Genomic DNA, 19,830 nt, shown 5'->3' with positions numbered 1-19,830 from the left:
GAGGTCCCAACTAGACCTCAGAAAATTTTGCATGAGAGGACCATTAAAATTTTGGCTCAGCTCCCATGCTTAGTTGTGTGTAAATACTATGATATGTGCGTGATCATTACAATGGTTGGTTCACCTATAGGGCTAGTAGAAATATTGAATGCAAGAATGAAGTAATTCTAACCTATTTTAAGGGGGTAATTGATGAGAAAAGTTGAGGAGATGAGCAAAAAATTACATATATCCACATTTAAGGATTGTTTATTATAAACCTAGAAGGTATTGAACACTTAGCTTATTGAAACAAGACGTAGAATAGTCATTCACCAAACCAATAAGTACCCAATGTAGAAGGCAAAAAAATTGAAACCAAGTACAAGGGATGATACTTCCCAAGGATCAAATGTGAAATTCTTCTTCTCCAACAAGTCCTTATTAAGTACCTTTTCAATATGAAATCCATTGCAGGCGATTGTCAAATTCATTGGCTAGTAATCGAGGAGGATGTTAAGATTATCTAGCCTATCCATTGGTTCTCATAGTTTATTATTTACCTCTTTAAACGTGACAATTTCCTACTCAGGTATAAAGGATATCTCATATGTCTTTTGTTTTTTATTCTATTGTTATGACTGCTATACCTATTCTCTCATTTGGACATTTTTAGAAACAATTTGATGAACTAGATGTTGCATTGAGTCTAATTGGTCCTCACTTTTGCTTAGGCAAGCAAGTTGTGGGTGATATGTTGCAGGAAAAATGCACAAGGGAGGGTTACTTTAAATCATGTCATTTAAGGGTTACTTTGTGTCATGTCTTGTATTAATCGTTAGTTATATAAGAAATAATTATATATTCTAACAAGGGCATTCTTTGTAAACATGGTTGGCTTTGTGGCAGCATCGACATCAAAATAATTTCCCTTCATAATCCAATATTTGGTTGCACACATATCCTAGGTAGTGGAGTATCATATTTTCCACCAATCCATCCCTGTTGTTGAGATAGACAAGGACCCTGGGATAAGACATTTTCCTCATCTCGAGGTATGATCTATCAAAGTCAATATATGTACCGAGGTCATCCCCTATACACCTAAAGACATCTTCCATCTAATGTTGAAGGGGGAGGCTGGGGAGCCTTAATCATATTGACCCCGCACCTAGTTGTTCTCGCTCAATGTCAAAGAGGGGATTCCACCTTTTCAAATACATAGAGGGAATTTCTATCTTCCAGTAATGTGAGAGAACCCAACTCACATGTCCCTCTTTATGAAATTTGAAAGAAAGCGATCCTTTGGGCGGGGTGCATACAGATGGAAGCGCATCTAGAATATGTTCCCAATTCTCCTCCACCCACCTCCTCAGACGCATTGCAGAGTAGTGCCTACCTCTAATTATTCTAACCAAAACCATTTCAAATGTAGACATAGCTTCATCTAATTGGATACCCTCCCTTAGTACTAATGCTTGGTTCCTATATTTTTCCTTGGGGCATTTTAACTTCCTTTCCTTCTTCTTTTAGCATGTCACCGAAGCATCTTCAAAGGGTGTGGTTGTGTCTTGAGGGTGTACACTTTGTGGATCCTCGGTATGGGGAAGATCCATGTTTAGTGATCTTCTTTCATGCCCTACTCCATGACTGAAACAAGAGGGAAACCCTAATGAGCCAACAATGTAATTGTGAGAGACTTGAGCTTTTCCTTTACTGAACTATCAATAGGTCTTCCACATGACCATCTAGGTTCCCCACCAGAGCCCTCAAAAATGCCCCCGAAATATACAGCTCTTGGCAAAAGACCACTATGTTTGCCTGAAGGCTTTGATGATTAGAGTCGACGCTAACAAGTCCGAATGTTTGTAATTTTATGTTTTGGTTTAAGAAGGCCTCGACGAAATTTAGGGCCTCAATCGAGAAACCTGGTGAAAGAGATAGTTGTTCAGTCAAATCCATTGATATTGCTGTTAGGATCTCAGATGGTGCCTCCTACCCAACCTAGTCATAGTAAAAAAAATTAAACTTTGAAGTTCTGCTTTAATTCTTCCGCTAAGTTTTTACCACAATCTTAAGGGACCTTGGTAAAATAAGTCCGCTAGTGATTAGTCATGACATTCTAGTGTAATAATACTTGTACATACCATAGAGTACATAATGTTGGAAATAATACTGAGAGGGGGGTTGAATCAGTATTATCAAGTTCTTTTAATAAATCTCCCTTATTTATTCTTTGAATTATTTTTGCATGTCAGTACCATAAAATAATGAGCATGAACAAAGAAAACAGATAGTCACACCAAAGAACACAAGATGTAAGGTGGAAACCCAATGTGGGTGAAAACCACCTGCTGCAATATGTCTCTATCTTCTTTCAAATTAGAAACTCCTTTTACAATGGTTTTGTACTGGTGCAGTCCTTTACCAGTACACAGGCTGCAACCTGCAGAGAGCTACAACTCTCTCTCGTTTTCCAGTCTCTCCTGGAAGGGAGCTACAACCCCCTACTTCTTTTCTTTCAAGGACCACTTTTCATAAATTTTGAAACTGCGCCTTCTCTGGCGTCGCGAGCACCGCACCTGCGCCTTCTGTGGCACCTCCGCACTACGCCTTCTGTGGCGCCTCCGCACTGCGCCTTCTGTGGCGCCTCCGCACTACGCCTTCTGTGGCGCCTCTGTGGTGTCTCCGCACTGCGCCTTTTGTGGCGCCTCCGCACTACGCCTTCTGTGGCACCTCCGCACTGCGCCTTTTGTGGGGCCTCTGTGGCGTCTCTGCACTGCGCTTTCTGTGGCACCTCCACACTGCGCCTTCTGTGATGCCTCTGTGGCGTCTCCACACTGTGCCTTCTGTGACGCCTCTGTGGCGTCTCCGCACTGCGCCTTCTGTGGTGCCTCTGTACTGCGCCTTCTATGGTGCCTCCGCACTGCGCCTTCTGTGGCGCCTCCGCACTGCACCTTCTGTGACGCCTCTGTGGCGTCTCCGCACTGCGCCTTCTGTGATGCCTCTGTGGCGTCTCCGCACTGCGCCTTCTGTGGCGCCTCTGTACTGCGCCTTCTGTGGCGCCTCCACACTGCGCCTTCTATGGCGGCTCTGTATTGCGCCTTCTGTGGCGCCTCTGTACTGCGCCTTCTGTGGTGCCTCGGCACTTCCGCAGCTGCAGCGCTCGAGAGATCACCCTTCACAGATTCGCTTTCAACTTCCCTTTCATAGATCAAACTTTTAAAACAATAACCCAATATTTCAGATCTTAAGATATTCGATTTGCAAGTATGAATTAGCCAAGTGATCTCCTTTGCTTTATATAGGCTTAGGCCTTTCACAATACCACGGGCCAAAACCATAGGATCAAAAAACTGTTGGACTAATACCATGAACCAACCATGAAAGTACATGAGATCAACACTTTTGACGAAGTACCATGGTCCAAAACCATAGGTTCGAATACCAAGGACTAACTACCATGGACCAAAGGTAAGTTCTCCAACATATACGCGCTTTTCCTCATAGGTTCAAATACCAAGGACTAACTACCATGGACCAAAGGTAAGTTCTCCAACATATACGCGCTTTTCCTCATAGGTTCAAATACCAAGGACTAACTACCATGGACCAAAGGTAAGTTCTCCAACATATACGCGCTTTTCCTCATAGGTTCAAATACCAAGGACTAACTACCATGGACCAAAGGTAAGTTCTCCAACATATACGCGCTTTTCCTTGCATGAAAGTGCGTGAACTTTTTCTCTACATGAAATAAACTTTTCTCTGCATAAAAGTGTGTGAATTTTTCTCTACATGAAATAAACTTTTCTCTGCATAAAAGTGCGTGAACTTTTCTCTACATGAAATAAACTTTTCTCTGCATATAAGTGCGTGAACTTTTCTCTACACTATAATATATTATCTGAGATGAGTTGGTTGCCATCAAGTACAACATATGTATCATAATGCGAACAATCTCCCCCTTTGGACTTGATGGCAACAACAACCAATCACTCTCCCCCTTTGACATCAAGGGCAAAGGGTTATGCTCCCCCTAAGAACATGCTCCCCCTGACTATAAACCAGATCTGCAAAGAAGAACCATAATCCATGACCATGAAAGAGATAGAGACGTATTGCAGCAATATTCAGACCAGCATCCATGATCTCATTCTGTACTTCCTCTATAATGCCAACAATGCATGATATGCTCCCCCTGAACCTGTGCCATTCGATCTTTGACCAATCCGCAACCCAGCACATGTACGCATATACTTCAGATGAACCTTGCGTACAACCAACAATCAGAAGAGATTCAATAACAAGATGATGCATCAACAACCCCCAGCTTTTGCCTGAGGTATTCAAAGGTCTCCCTAGGCAATGGCTTGGTGAGTATATCAGCAACCTGTTCCTTAGAAGGAACATACTCCAACTTGACCTTTTGTTCAAGCACTTGTTCCCGGAGAAAGTGATACTTAATTGGTATGTGCTTGGTTTTTGAATGCATGACTGGGTTCTTTGAAATGCTGATTGCACTTCTATTATCACATAAGATGGAGATGGGTGGTGTACAAGTGATTTGAAAATCCTGCAAGGTTTGCATCATCCAAAGGAGTTGAGTGTAGCAAGATGCAGCAGCAACATATTCTGCTTTAGCTGTAGACAAGGCAATCGAACTCTGTTTCTTGCTGAACCAAGATACTAATCTGGAACCCATAAAGAATGCACCACCACTTGTGCTTTTCCTGTCATCCACGCTTCCGGCCCAATCTGCATCTGTATAAGCATGAAGTGTGAGATCTATATCTCTAGGATACCATAAGCCATAGTTTTGAGTCCCTTGAAGATATTTGAAGATTCTGTTTACTGCCTGAAGATGAGTTTCCTTTGGATTTGCCTGAAATCTTCCAACTATTCCCACTGCATGCATGATGTCTGGTCGGGTACCTGTCAAATAAAGTAGACTTCCAATCATAGATCTGTAAGTTGGTTGATGCACTGCTGCTGATTCATCATTTGCACTGAGGTTACATCTTGTGACCATGGGTGTACATACTGGTTTTTCTTCTTCCATACCATATTTCTTCAAAATCTGCTTGAGATACTTGGTTTGAGACAAGAAGATCCCTCCTTCATTTTTTTGGATTTGCAAACCAAGAAAATATGTCAGTTCTCCCAACAAGGACATTTCGAATTCTTTCTGCATCACCAAGGCAAAGCTTTGACTCATAGCTTCTTCATTGCTGCCAAAGATAATGTCATCTACATACACAACAACTATCAGCAATTTGTCATTTTCAACTTTTATATAAACATTGTTGTCTGCTGATCCTTTTGAAAAACCTTGTTGATGAAGATATTTGTCCAAACGATAGTACCAAGCCCTTGGAGCTTGTTTGAGGCCATAGAGAGCCTTTTTCAATATGCATACAAGATTTGGATCATTTCCAAGAATGAAACCATCTGGATGCTCAATGTATACTTCTTCTTCCAAGTCTCCATTCAGAAAGGCTGATTTCACGTCCATTTGAAATACTTTGAAGTTTTGAAAGCTTGAGAGAGCAAGGAACATTCGGATGGCCTCAAGTCTTGCAACAGGAGCAAAAGTTTCTTCAAAATCTATTCCTTCTTGCTGCGCATACCCTTTACAAACAAGTCTGGCCTTGTTTCTAATTACTTCTCCATTTTCATTCAATTTATTTTTGAAGACCCATTTTGTTCCGATAACATTCTTATCCTTTGGTCTAGGAACCAGCTCCCAAGTGTTGTTCTTTTCAATCTGCTCAAGTTCTTCATCCATTGCTTTCACCCAACATTCATCTTTGCATGCCTCTTTCACATTTTGTGGTTCAATGGAGGAGAGTAATGCCAAATAGCTTGAAGCTTCTGCAACTGTTCTTCTTGTTTGTACACCTGCTTCTTTTTGTCCCACAATTTGAGATTCTGGATGATTCTTCTGAACATATCTGGATGGAGTCTTTTCTTCTATTCTTGTCTGCTCCTCTGGTTCTTCTTGAGGTTCTTCTTCTTCATCATTCTGTCTTTGAGGGTAGCCTTCATCTTCTTCAATGTCTTCATGATGTACTTGCCTAGGAATGTATCCCTTCTCATCAACCACTACATCAATGCTGTCAACAGTTCTGCCAAGTCTTTTATTGTAGCACTTGTATGCTTTGCTATGTGGAGAGTAACCAAGAAGAATGCCTTCATCTGCTCTAGGTTCAAGTTTGCCAAGTTGCTCATCAGTGTTCTTAATATAACATTTGCTCCCAAAGATTTTGAAGTGCTTTACCGAAGGAGTCTCACCACACCAGAGCTCATGAGGGGTTTGAGTGCTGTTCACCTGGACATTTGTTTTGTTGAGAATAACAACCGCAGCATGTGCAGCTTCACCCCAAAAAGTTGCGGGAGTTCCCGACTCATCATGCATAGCACGAGCCATTTGTTGGACTGTTCTATTCATTCTTTCCACAACTCCATTTTGCTGAGGAGTTCTAGTTGTAGAGAATTCTCTTCTTATCCCATGTTCTTCACAGAAATCGAAAAATTCATTTGAGGTAAACTACCCACCTCTATCGGATCTGAGGCACTTAATTTTGTATCCTGATGCATTTTCAACCAAGGCTTTGAAGGATTTGAATTTTTCGAATGCTTCATCTTTGTGCTTCATAAGTCCTAACCAGACAAACCTGGAGAAATCGTCAATGAATAATATCAAGTATCCTTCTCCTCGAGGTGTCCTTTTCCTGAATGGACCACATGTATCTGTATGTACTAGCTCAAGAGGCATGCTAGCTGATCCTTCCTTCTCTGGAAAGTTAGTTCTGGTTTGCTTTCCAAACTGACATGATTTGCATATGGTGTTGTCTGGAATTTTGATATCTGGAAGATCCCGAACTGCTTGATATTTGCATGCTTTCCTTATTTGTGAAAAGCTTAGATGCCCCAACCTCCGATGCCATAACCAGTGTTCATCATCCTTGCTTAGATAGCATTTTTGTTGTCCTTCTTCAAATATGTATAGATTATTTGGAGTTCTTCTACCTTTGATCACTGTTTCACCTGTATCAAGATCACGAACACGACATCCATTTGATCTAAATATCACCTCGGTTCCTTGATCACACATCTGGCTGATACTTAGAAGATTATGTTTCAATCCATCAACATACAAAATATTTCCAGCCTTGACCTTTTCTTTTAACTAAGCAATGCCTTTTCCTTTTATAGTTGCAGGAGTATCATTTCCAAAAGAAACTTTCTTTCCTTTTTCAAGAGCAAAAAATGACTCAAGTTTTTCTTTATCACCTGTCATATGCTTCGAACATCCACTGTCAATTTACCGTAGATTTTCCTGTCCCTCTGCATAAAATGCTATCCCACATCTTTCTGTTTGTGGTTCCTTTATTCTCCATGTTTTGGTGCTTGATGCTTGTTCCTTTGTCTGCTGAAACCTGCTCCTGCATTCAGAATCTTCATGACCAAAATTATTGCAAATAGAACATTCAACTTCATTTTCAAGAACCGAAAAGTTGTTATAGGTCCTTTTTGTAATCCCGGTCATACTTCTTTGTTTTTGAGCTTCTCTAGTCATGATTGTTTTATATGCAACACATTGAGCTGCCTTGTGACCAAAGTTATGGCAAGAAAAGCATTGTCCATTGAAGAAACTTCTGCGGTTATCAAATCTTCTGGCCAAATGATTGTAATTTCTATTTTCATCCATTCTTGAACCAAATTGAGAAGATTTTACCTGTGGCTGGTTGTAGCTTTTGTTCATCCTTAAGATGGATTGCCCCTGATAGTCTCTGTTTGCAATTCGTCCCTGCTTTACCTGATGGTCTTCACTGTGCTTTTGCTCATTCCTTCTTGCTGTATCAAGATAACTTTTTGAGGTGGATGCTTGAGAAGTTCCTTCATTATAGCCCAGACCTGTCTTGTTTAGTGGAGAACGCTGTACATTGATAATCTCATCCAAAGTTTCAGATCCTTTGACAAACTTAAGACTAATAGCTTTTGTTTTCTCAATTTATTTTCTAAGACCAACAATTTCACCTTCTAATTTTTGAAGATGTTTTTCCTTTTCATCAATTTGAAATTGTAGAGTATCAATGATCATATTCTTTTCTTCTACACATCTCTTGAGTTTAGTAATTTCTTCATAAAGGCTATCCACATCTATAGCATCCATATAATCATCATCTTCAAATGCCATTAATAGTTTATAGTCATTACCTCGTTCATCTTCATCACTATTTGATAGACCATCACTATCTTCATGAGTGTAGTAACTTTTCTTATTTGCCCTTTGTTTCTTGTTCCATCTAGCAGGTTCCTTTCCTTTATCCTTATAAGGACATTTTGCAGCATAATGACCTACTCTTCCACAAGTAAAGCATTTAAAAGGTAACTTACCTCTGAATCTTCCAGAACCCCTTTGAAGATTTCTGACAAAATTTGATTCTTCTTCTTCTTCTTCTGGCACGTGACTTGCTTCATAATAATCTTCTTTGCCTAATGCCTTGAAAGCAGCTTCTCTTCTATCTGATGGACCTCCCTTCCAATAATTGAAGTTTGTCCCATCAAAAATTGGTGGTCTGATTGATGCTTCCCTCTCGTAGTTACTCATGATGAATGATCTTCCTTCAAGTGATCAAGCTTCTCTGAAGGACCTGCTCTGATACCAATTGTTGGAAATAATACTGAGAGGGGGGGTGAATCAGTATTATCAAGTTCTTTTAATAAATCTCCCTTATTTATTCTTTGAATTATTTTTGCATGTCAGTACCATAAAATAATGAGCATGAACAAAGAAAAAAGATAGTCACACCAAAGAACACAAGATGTAAGGTGGAAACCCAATGTGGGTGAAAACCACTTGCTGCAATATGTCTCTATCTTCTTTCAAATTAGAAACTCCTTTTACAATGGTTTTGTACTGGTGCAGTCCTTTACCAGTACGCAGGCTGCAACCTGTAGAGAGCTACAACTCTCTCTCGTTTTCCAGTCTCTCCTGGAAGGGAGCTACAACCCCCTACTTCTTTTCTTTCAAGGACCACTTTTCATAAATTTTCAAACTGCGCCTTCTGTGGCGCCGCGACCACCGCACCTGCGCCTTCTGTGGTGCCTCCGCACTGCGCCTTCTGTGGCACCTCCACACTGCGCCTTCTGTGGCGCCTCCGCACTGCGTCTTCTGTGGCGCCTCTGTGGCGTCTCCGCACTGCGCCTTCTGTGGCGCCTCCGCACTACGCCTTCTGTGGCGCCTCCGCACTGCACCTTCTGTGGTGCCTCTATGGCATCTCCGCACTGCGCCTTCTGTGGCGCCTCCGCACTGTGCCTTCTGTGATGCCTCTATGGCGTCTCCGCACTGCGCCTTCTGTGACGCCTTTGTGGCATCTTCGCACTGCGCCTTTTGTGGCGCCTCTGTACTGCGCCTTCTGTGGTGCCTCCGCACTGCGCCTTCTGTGGCGCCTCCGCACTGCGCCTTCTGTGACGCCTCTGTGGCGTCTCCGCACTGCGCCTTCTGTGATGCCTCTGTACTGCGCCTTCTATGGCGCCTCCGCACTGCGCCTTCTGTGGCGCCTCCGCACTGCGCCTTCTGTGGCGCCTCTGTACTGCGCCTTCTGTGGCGCCTTCGCACTTCCGCAGCTGCAGCGCTCGAGAGATCACCCTTCACAGATTCGCTTTCAACTTCCCTTTCATAGATCAAACTTTTAAAACAATAACCCGATATTTCAGATCTTAAGATATTCGATTTGCAAGTATGAATTAGCCAAGTGATCTCCTTTGCTTTATATAGGCTTAGGCCTTTCACAATACCATGGGCCAAAACCATAGGATCAAAAAACTGTTGGACTAATACCATGAACCAACCATGAAAGTACATGAGATCAACACTTTTGACGAAGTACCATGGTCCAAAACCATAGGTTCGAATACCAAGGACTAACTACCATGGACCAAAGGTAAGTTCTCCAACATATACGCGCTTTTCCTCATAGGTTCAAATACCAAGGACTAACTACCATGGACCAAAGGTAAGTTCTCCAACATATACGCGCTTTTCCTCATAGGTTCAAATACCAAGGACTAACTACCATGGACCAAAGGTAAGTTCTCCAACATATACGCGCTTTTCCTTGCATGAAAGTGCGTGGACTTTTTCTCTACATGAAATAAACTTTTCTCTGCATAAAAGTGCGTGAACTTTTCTCTACATGAAATAAACTTTTCTCTGCATAAAAGTGCGTGAACTTTTCTCTACATGAAATAAACTTTTCTCTGCATATAAGTGCATGAACTTTTCTCTACACTATAATTTATTATCTGAGATGAGTGGGTTGCCATCAAGTACAACATATGTATCATAATGCCAACACATAATTCTATGATTTTTATTTTTGTATTAGTCAGTATCAAATATTATTAATATTTCTTTAATCTTTAGATTGTGACTGTTCATATGTGGTAATTGTATATATATAATTAAATATGTTACTGGGTATCAATTCTTTGCTTCTTGAAACCCTCTGCTTCCTTGCCATGGTCATCTCTTCTCTTGTTGCTGCAATAATATCTTCCTCTAATATTAGTTGCAACAATCTCTTCCTATGACACATTTTCAATATGGAAAAATGACCTACTCCCCTTATCAGTTCTTTGTTTCCTGAAACCCTATGCTTCCCTGCCATGGTCATCTATCCTCCTTTTGTTGCAACAATCTCTTCCTCTGATATTAGCTACAAAGGACTTAGAACTGCACGATGGCATAGGGACAATTGAACATAACAAGTGGGAGAATGTTAAATGTGAAGCCACAATGAAGACACGGCATCAACTGCCACCAACAACATTTTCTAGTGCTAACTCTCCTGACAGCCACTGCCCATGATGTCTTCATCCAACAACTCCACTGCCGACCATATTCTTCAGCAATGCCCTATGCACATGCAGAAAACATCTTCTTAGAGTCTTGGATCATCTATAAATATATACTCTTTCCTTAGCCAGACCAATGCAAGCAAGGCAAGGTCTTCCATGAAATGAAAAAGCTTGTGTTTTATGTTCCCCATTCTTGTTTGTTAAATGTATAAGTTGATTCAATGTTAAGAAGAGTCTTTTCGGTAGAAATTATATATGAGAAAATTTTGTCGACACGTGTGGTTCATCATCAGGACCACACAAAGATGCATATCATGGCACAAACTTAAATAGAGGACGATGTAGAGACCAAAAGATGAAAAAGATGTAGATTATGGCACAAACTTAAATAGAGGGCAATGTAGAGACAAAAAGATCATATAATGACTCGTTTATGAAAATTAATATTTTAATAAAGATTATTAAGATCGAATAATATTCCTATAATGACAAGTCTAAGAATAATAATATTATAATTTATAATATTAATTAGGAAAGATCGAAAAACGTAAACATTAATAATAAACTAGCAATCCAAGTCAGCCAATTATAGGGACAGTAAAAAATAAAATAAATAAATAGGAGTCAAGACATGACTAATTAATCAAGATCCTATAAAAAAATAAAAAATAAAATTAAAGGAGAGAAATTAAAACAAAGCACTCAAAAGGGAGAGTATTATTATTATTATTATTATTATTATTATTATTATTATTACCACTAGTTTATGAAAAATAATATTTTAATAATGATTATTAAGATCAAATAATATTCCTATAACTAGTAGTTTAGGAATATATATATATATATATATATATATATATATATATATATATATATTAACAAAGATAAAAAAAATAAACATTAATAAGAAACAAACAATCTCATTTAGTTATTATTTTTGTTATAGGATCTTGACACATTAATCATTGCTATATATATATATATATATATATATATATATATATATATATATATATAGATAGATAGATAGATAGATATCTTATTTATATCCTTGTATTTGGTCGATTTGGACAGTTAATGTTTACTTTTTTCGATTTTTCTTAATTAATATTATTATTATTTTTATATTAATTATTATTATAAATTATAATATTATTGTTCTTAAACTATTCGATCTTAATAATCATTATTAAAATATGATCTCTTGGTCTCTACATCGCCCTCTATTTAACCCTGTGGCATGATCTAATCATCTGATCCTAGTGATGAACCACACTCTCTGATATATATTCGTCTGATCCTAATGATGAACCACACTAGCTGGTCGGCAAAATTTTCTCCTATGTAATTTCTACCAAAAAAGACTCTTCTTAATGTAACATGGATCACCAAAACCTGAATTTAGGAAATGATTCAATGTTCTAAAAAAATTTAGTTATTAAAATTTTTCAAAGTCTAAATATCAAACATGTGATTCTAACAATTTTTTATTTAACTTTAAACATATTTAATAAGAAAATATCTAGAGAAAAACTTTAAAAATTATAACAATTATATTACTCTTGATTCTGACTTTATTTCTTGGTGATAAATGAAAATGTTGGTTATTCTGATAATCTTCTCTAATTCAATAAATGTGATTTTAAATATTATCTATTTTTCATTTCCCATGTTTACATATTCACATTTATCTAATATAACTATGAAATTACCATACAAATTATTAATATAACTATAAAATTACAATATAAACTATTAAGTATATCCATATATAAGTTAAAATATTTCACAATTATCTAATATAATTATAAAATCACCATACAAATCATTAAATAACAAATAAATAAACATATTATTAAATAACAAATAAATAAATGTATTAAAAAATTAATAGGATTAAAATTTCAATAAAATTATTATATTAAAATTTAAAATAATTAAAAAAAAAATAACCATTAAACTTCGAACACAAAAATGCTATTTGAAACCTGGTGATACCTAACCTTTCACATCCACACTTTTGGTGGCTGCGCTAGCTCAAACAGTTTTCTTATACAACATGGTTTTGATTATGTTTTGGGACAGGGAAGCAATTCCTTGCATTGTTTGGTATAATAAGTCGGACAGCCTCATTAATTTGTGGTTGGTTGGGTGGGGTAGTCGACGACAGGACCACGCCACTCTCCCTTTAAATATTCTTTCACCTTTCACATTTTTCTTTTACAGGGAAACTTAGACACGTTAATTCGTGTTTTTGTAGACTTATACCATACGAGATATCGTTAAAGGGTCCAATGTAGGTTGGCAAATATCCTTAAGTTACAAATGGAAACCTGTGAGGTCTCAAATTCAATCGTGTAACTTAAGATAATGTAAATTATATAGGGAGACTTACGTTTGTGTAATTTCCCATGCAGTGTTTTGTACGCAGAAATTTGACAGAAATTTGTTTTTATACGGATTAACTGGTTCTCCCGAGCATTAGATTTGTATTATTTGAACCATTCAAATAAATATAGAAATTCTAAAGGAAAAGGTGATAGTGAGAAATCATGAAGTTAAAATTTTAGGAATAAGTTATTATTTCAAAATTCCAAAGTGAATTCGATGGAATACATCTTATTAAATTGATGAAAAAAATATTCCTAATATGGTTGGTTAGTTTGTCTGTGGGTTTGTAGAAGTATTTTATTTTTTTTTAGGAAAAAATGTTTTTATTAAATTATAATAAAAATTAACATAATGTATTTATTATTTCTAAATAAAATGTTTTTTATAATCGAAACAAATTATAAGGGTGTATTTTAATTAATATTATTATAAAAAAATAATTATTGTTGGATTCAATGTTTATGTTAATTTGGTTTATGAATGGGTTAGATAATAATAAATATAAATGGAAAATACTATTATTCAAATAATGTTATTAATTTATAATCATTATTATCCCGTTATCTTCATTTAAGATAAAATAATGATATTTATACTTATACTTATAAATATATATTTTTTAATATAGAAACTAATTCATATGACTTTAAGTGGGGTATATAATGGTTAAAATACAAGTTATGTTGTAAATCTATATATAAAGGTGCTTAGTTTCAAACAAGGTTCAAAGTGTGCTATATAATGGTTAAATGTACATGTCATGTGGTAAATCTATATGTAAAGGTGCTTAGCTTCAAATAGGGCTCAAAGCTTGCAATGATTAAAGGGGCATATACAAAGGTCATCTAGGTTTTACCGAGAGAAATGTGTAATTGGGATAATTAATGTAGATGAGGAATGTGTGATTGGGATAATTAATGTATTAGGTTTCTTTGAGAAGGATCTTTTCAGGAATTATTATGTTATTCATGGGTGTTTTATATTTTAGATTCATGTTACATATACAAGTTTTGTGTACATTGTGTGGATTCATTTTCTTGTAATATTTTGAATATAATAACATGTAGAATAAAATGATAACAATAATAAGAATTTATTTTTAAGGTCATGGTTAAGATAGAAACCAAACTGGGGTATGAGATTCATTTGTTTGTGGGAAAAAGGATCAACCTCGAAAAAAGGATTTCACTTCTCTAACCTATGGAGGTGTTCAAACTCTACCTCTCTTTGAATGGATTAATAACCTCTTTATAAGAATCTAGAATTTCAAATAAAACATCACTAATAAAATATATTTTTCTCCAATAGTGTCTTGTTGTAATAAATATTGATCAGCTACATAGTAGGATGCACATTAAGACAAACGAGAACTCTAAAGAAGTTTATTCCATGCACCTTTTCAATGCAAAGAGTTATGTGGATAATGTGGATTGAATGTATATTTAAAGAAATTTATAATATTTTTTAGTTTTTCTCATCGCACTTGATCTCATACACTTGTTAACATGTCACAATGCATTTTCATATTAAATTTAATTATACAATATAATCATGGTCCCAAGTTCACTTGCAACACAATAGGCATGCATATTTCATGGAATATTTCCTCACATGGAGATAAATACATATAAAGAAACTTATAATTCAAAATCATTAAACAAAGTATTTAGGAAAATAATGCAGTATTCAAAATAAAGCCTAGCAATTAAATGATCAAAGGCATAGAGCTTTTCTTAACATTGATTTCAACAACATAGATTAAATGTATATTATAGCTCAATGTCAAAGCATTTCTAAGATATATAATGTAATACAATTTTAATGAACTAAGTAGAATGAAAATTTAATGTTATTTTAACATACGAAAATGTTTGAATCATATAGGTTTAAGCCACAAAAATGTTAAATAACACTTTTTTCTATTGAAAATATGAATAATATCGTTGTATCAAGTCCAATAATTTGTCCATTATTGTTGTTAGTATTATTGTTGTTAGTTAATTCTCAACATGTTGTATTAGTTCATTATATTTTTAAATAGAATGAAATTAGTATATATATGAATTATGCAATTAATGTTACTTCGTATAATATAGCTAATCTTTAACATCTTTAAATAAGAATAAATGTGTTTGAGAGTCAACTTAACATGAAACAAAATTAATATATAGAGATTATAGATAACACAGTACACCAACTACCATCAATGTCTAACCTCAAAGCATATTTGAAGAGTATAAGATAACCTACCAATCACTAAAGAACAAATTGTTTCACATGAATGTGTTACATATAAATAAAATGAGACATGTATAGAGCAAGGAAACATAAGTAAAAAAAGACATGTATATGATATGGAGAATAATTCATTGTTTATACGCAATTTTAAAAAAAAAATTGTAAATACAAAACCACCCTCGAAATTGACAAGAATTGCATTCAACAAATTAACAAAAAAATATAGTAATTTATCATAAAAATAACTAGCGAATATTCCACACATGGTACATTTATCATAAAAATAACTAGTGAATATTCCGCACATGATACATGTACCATAGAATAAATGAAGTCACGAGAATCATGTGAAACCATACATTGTCTACGAGAGTATAAAGAAGATGATAACAATATTCATTCTTAACCTAAAATCAAAGATAAAGTAACTTGGTAAAAGCGCAAAGGTATTCATTTTAGAAATTCTGAAAGAATCTTAATCTTACACCTACTTTACTCTCACGCAAACCAACCTACCTTACAAACTTTTTTTTTCATACCAATATAGACATATTTACAATTAAAACAAACTATCAAAAATGTAATATTCTTCGCCCATGTGGATTTTCACTCACTTCCTAAGTACTATGAATATTTATAATGGCTTTGAGGAATATAATCACTGAATTCCACTTCATAAGTCTCCTTTTCTCTTGCTTTGAAACTGTCCAATCTTGGAGATCATCCTTTTTGTTAGTTCTCTTGTGAGAAATTGGTTTCAGGATGGCCATATATTCTCCTTTTTCTTATGCGTTTGACTAAGATTTATTCATGGGTGTGAGAGACGCGTATCAAATCTATAATTGGGATGAATGTACAATTATTAACTGTTTTTTTTTAATTCTTCCATTGAAGTGAGAAACCTAATATACAAATATTTTAACTAAAAAAATTTATAAATTTAAATTTCTTTTTATTTCGCATTGAAATAGATCCTTTTTTATATTAATAACTTATATTATAAATTGAATAAATTATACAACTCTCTAATGAGGAAGCATAAATCACCTAAAAACATTATAAGATTTTTTTTACACTTTTTATTATAGTATAGTTATAGTATATATGTAAAGTTAATACAAATAGTGTATTCTACAACAATTATAAGATATTTTCTGGTTATTAATATGTTTTTCTTAAATACCACATGTCAATTCTATGTTGAACATGGAAGAAATTACACATCTTTTTTGTACAAGGAAAAACAACAGTAAAACAAACCAAACACGTATATTTATTTTTGTTTTTTTTATATTGGACATTATATTTTTAATTTAGTGAATATCTTATTTTTATTTTAAAAAATGCATTATAATTCTAGGTGGAGCATGAAGGAATTACACATCTCGCTCATATACCTTGCAAAATTCACCTCTTAGCATAACAATGATGATTTTTAATACCACTTCATAAGGTATAAAAAGAAAGTATACTGATTCAAACAATAGATCATTCATTCAATATAAGTAACAATAACTAAAATGAATTAAAACCATGAAAAAATGAAGGATTGACATTTCAAAACAAATCTATCCATGAACTCAAAGTGGAAACTATGAAATAATATTATAAATATAGATTATTAATCTATCGGTTGAAAATTGAGTACAAATAAAAATGACAATTAATTCTCGAGATGTCTTCACAATAATTTCAACTAAACGAATTAGGCTTTAAAATTTTGGGCAGTAAATTTTGGGCAGTAAAATCTCATCTTGGTCATAGTCAACAAAACTAATTACTTATCTTTATATCATTATTAATAGAAATAGTATTATGAAAATAGAAAGAAAGATAAAAGTACACACAACACAAATCACTCTCATATTTTTATTAATCACAAAGGTTACATATATATAAGATACAACTTACTTACTTTGACAAATCTAGATACTAAGAAAGTGGATCTATGACTAGAACATGACACAACAACAACTCATACATATGGGAAGCAAACACATCTAGAATAACCCCTCAGAATACCCATTGACAACTTGTAATACACATGGAACACATGACATGGAAGAATTACTTCCAACACACTCCCTTAATGCTTACATGGAAAACATTGAAAACAAATATTAACACAACAAGGATAATTTATGTTTGACTCGTGTTCATCAACACTTACATCCACTCTGGAATCTCGCAAACAACACTCTTTAACCACCACATCTTCGAGTTATCACTTCACCTCCATTGAAAACATAACCGCCTCTGACCATCATTGATGAACAATTCAAGATCAACAATATTGACACCTCAGATCGTCCAAGCTTCCACAATAAGAGCCGTCAAGTGATGAACCAACCTAAGGACCAAACACCATCTATCAAATATTTCGCTTTCATCTATTCGTTAGTTGCTAGGATGGAGGTTTGGATACTAAATGTGGTCAAAAATTGATCAAACAACTTGACCTTACTAATACACAAGAATTGATGTTTCAGACACGGGGGCTTCTAGTTCAAGAACCACTAAAGATTTTTATAACCAAAATTGAAACATTTCACAATTACAAACTCAATAATCATCAAACTATCAGTTGTCATTCAGGAATAGACAAGTCACCACGTCCCTCCTTAACATAGGTCAGAACTTGTTCATTTGGTTTAATCTTTGTCTTGGAGATTTTTCATCTTCATAAAACAACATTTGTTAACATGGTCAATTCCAACAAACTTACACTCACATATTGACATCACCAGATTCAATATGTTTAAAATGCAAACTCAAAAATTTGAGATTGGAAAAAGATTGTATAATAAACATTTGCCATAGAGATCTCTTCGCCACAGAAGCGAAAAATTGAGATATCCCTCTAATTTTAATAGTTTTGACACATATCCTTAGCCACTTGAAACTCGTCTTCCCCAGAACTCAGATCTAGATCTCAAATATGGATCTGTGCAACAACGTCTACAATTCGTGGGCATAATTTTTCATAATTATATGATAGTGGACACAACTTTGAAAAAACCATCCAAACATGAATTTAACTCCTTTGCAGGTTCTAGGTAGATAAGAAAAAACAAAACTTTAGATATATCAAGATAACATAGGGATCCGACAATGCTGGAAGAAGCTGCAAACAAACAAATATATCTACACACATAGGACCACAAAAATATTTCACACACTAAAAATAAACTCTCACACATCTATACTAATATGCACAGAAATAACAACACTCAGGATTCCTCACATATTCTTGGCCCTCCCTTGAGGGAGTGAAATTAGTACCTACTCTGATACCATATTAGAAAAATAGAAAGAGATAGAAAAATTACATAAAACACAAATCACTCTCATATTTTTATTGGTGACAAATGTTACATATATATAGGATATAAATTACTTGCTTTGACAAATCTAGATCCTAAGAAAGTGGATCTATGACTGGAACATAACACAACAGTAACTCGTACACATAGGAAACAACCAAATCTAGAATAACACCTCAAAATACTCACTGATAACTTGTAATACACATGGAACACATGACATGCAAGCATTAATTCCAAGAAATAGACCAACTATTATATTGTTCAACATCATTGCGTCATTATCTAACAACCCTTCAACTTTCCTGTAATTTCAGATCAATCTTTTCATGTGATGGAGAGCTATAAGAACCAAAATTACCAATGCATGGTCCGATGGGTCAAATTTCATCACAATGTGACTTTTAATTTTATTTTCTAACAAAAAAAAATGTCATTAGCAACTCTAAAGATCTACTCTAACAATCTAATAATATATAAATTAATCTCTATTAGTAGAACACAACTTCTCATATTCTCTGATTGTATTCAACACTTGATTAATGAGAAAAGAAGTTGCTGATAAATAACATGGCTTGCAATGGATGCAATTCTATGGAACACAATAAAAGATTGTGAAAGCAACTAACCATGAAGAATGGAAACGACAATGAATAATGAAAACAAAACAAAGTTGAGAATGAGAAAATGGACAGGTAATGTTTATGGTCCACCCTTTAAAGGTTCAATGCTTCATCTTACAAGTAGAAGACACCACAAATGTCACGACCTTGCTTAGTTAGCTCCCTATTTGCCAAATCTTTCAGAATAGCTGATGTGCTATAGTTCTTTGTGAGTAACTTATTGATGAGGGAAAAATTGCTACGTTTGAGGGCCTAAATTGCTATGATTTTTTTATGGTCGTCAATCTTAAATAAAGAAATATTAATTTTTTTATAGACATCCATCTTAAATAAGGAAATATGAAATTTTTATAGTTGTCCATCTTAAATAAGGAAATTTTATTTATTAAGCACATTCTATATGC

Source organism: Pinus tabuliformis, chromosome J (genome assembly GCF_031772625.1).
Source record: "Pinus tabuliformis cultivar Carrire ecotype Pingquan chromosome J, CPIR1, whole genome shotgun sequence".
NCBI classification, from domain to species: domain Eukaryota; kingdom Viridiplantae; phylum Streptophyta; class Pinopsida; order Pinales; family Pinaceae; genus Pinus; species Pinus tabuliformis.
Note: the sequence above shows the minus strand (reverse complement) of the source record.